Below are 2,195 nucleotides of genomic sequence, written 5' to 3'. Positions count from 1 at the left end.
ACTCAGCAATAGGGTCCCTCACTTCTTGGGCCCTTCGCTTGCCACAGGGCACATGATGGCTGTTGGGGGTCAGGGAAGAAGCGTCATCAGGCTGTGTTTGTTTCTCTGCCTGCCTCCTTCTCCCCAGGGTCTCCCATTAGCAAGGAGAGTATGTCCTGTGTAGTCCTCTTGCAAGTCTCATGGGATATCTGCCCTTTCTCTACCGATTGGCAAGGTCATACCCGAATAGGACAAAGCCCCGCAGTTTTCTTTTGAGTTCTTTACCTTGCTAGCCTTAAGGTGCAGCGTGTGTCAGAAATCGAAGTGGAACTATAAGGAATTTTCATTTTCTCCTGATATTTGCATATCTAACTTGTTCCAAGGACCACATGAAGTACTTTACATACATTATCCAATTCAGCCTTCACCCCATTCATATGCATGAGGAACCTGCGAGTCCCAGAGGTTTAGCAACTTGCCTAATGTCCCAGAAGCTGGAAGCAGAGCCGAAATTTGAACTGAGGCCCATCTGCCTCCAATTTGGTGCAGTTCAATAGATGTCTCCTGAGCACCTCCTGTCGTACAAGCTCATCTCCTTCCCACGCAGAATTTTGCCACCAATGCCCTTTGGTGTCAGGGACACAGCCAGAGCCGCCTTCTCTGGCTATCGGTTAGGGTCTCCTTTAAAGTATGACGAGGGGCGGCTTTTTGATTGACTTATTGGAAAGTCACAAAGATCCCATTCATTGGTGTAAAATTGGAGACAGAAGCCATCTACAGCGGGTAAGAGGAGCAGCATCTCCAGCTGGAAAATCCAGCATCCCTCTCCTGACTGCTATCATTCTCTCCTCTTATGCTCTTTAACAACTCATGCTCTCACAGTTTACATGCAGCCGTTTTTGTTTACCTGTCCCTGATGGCTGATGATAACCCGTTATGGGATGATGGAAAGAGGAGAGCCCAGAGTCCACACCTATACTGTTTGCTTTGTGAAATTCGAGACTGTTTAATCTGCGCTACCTCATCCTGAGAACTCCAGATTCCACTTTTCTTAATGACTTTTCCCTCCTTCAAAGCCTACATAGTTATCTTTGAAAGAGAAAAAGAATAGATGAATCATTTGCAGGAAATGAGGGGAGAGACATGTGGTTGGAACGGCAGATGGCTGAGCCTGTGGGCACATAGCTGTCTCTGTTGTTCCTTCCACCACCCTCTGGAAGTGTACATTCATTCAGGGGCGGGGGCGGGGGCGCTGCTCTCGCTTTCAGGTACTAACATGTAACTCCACATCCGCTCGGATTCTTCTCAGACTTCTAAACTCCAGGGAAAGTGGGAAACTTTCTAGGCTCAAATCGGACTATTTATCCTCCCCTTGGAGTTTTGACATAAAACCTCCTACTACTAAGGTGAAAAACTACTTTGAATTTGTGACAACAGAATTTCTCATGCTGTCTTTTTTCTCCTGCAGAATATGAAGTAACTACATAAATATTCTTCTTATGCCACACTGACCTCATAAGGGATTGGCAAATGCCTAGAGGAAAGCTAGAGTGGGGAGACTACATCCAGATAAAACTATACTTTAAGCAGGAAAACACAAACTGTTATTCGTGGGGCTTTTGGTGGTAGGGGTGTAGAAAGAACATAAAGATACTAAGATCTCGGTGATGAAGGGACCAAAGTTTTTCCAACGCCCAAAATGTGCCTTTTGGGATATTGATTTTAAGGTGGTTATTAAGAAACAAAAAAACTCAGAAAGAACCTTTCACCCTCCCCCTTTTATCTGCCTAAAGGAAGCTAGAGGACCCGCCCCAGGAAGGGAGATATCATCACAGATAACTATAGATTAATATAAACTAATGAGTGATAGACAGAGAGGAACCTAGCAAGGCCCATTTGTTCAAAGTCCTCTCTGTGTCCCATTGTTAAAATGGCCCAGCAAACATTTATTTACCAAACATTTGCTTTTCTATCTCCATGTGAATGGCCTTCCTGACCTTTGAAGTCCCAAACCACATACCTCCCCACTTCTCCTTAGCTCCAGAAGGCATATGAACCTCAACTACCCAATACTTCTTTGTGTCTCATTATGACACCCCTGAATGTGCACTTGTATAATGAACTTTGGACATTTTCTCCTGCTAATCTGTCTCTGTTAATTGGATTATTAACCTAGCTAGAACTTAGAAGGTGGAAGAAAAGTTATTTTTTTAAGC

The sequence above is a fragment of the Pteropus vampyrus genome, unplaced genomic scaffold (genome assembly GCF_000151845.1).
Source record: "Pteropus vampyrus isolate Shadow unplaced genomic scaffold, Pvam_2.0 Scaffold70, whole genome shotgun sequence".
Lineage (NCBI taxonomy): Eukaryota > Metazoa > Chordata > Mammalia > Chiroptera > Pteropodidae > Pteropus > Pteropus vampyrus.
This window is presented reverse-complemented; position numbering follows the sequence as displayed.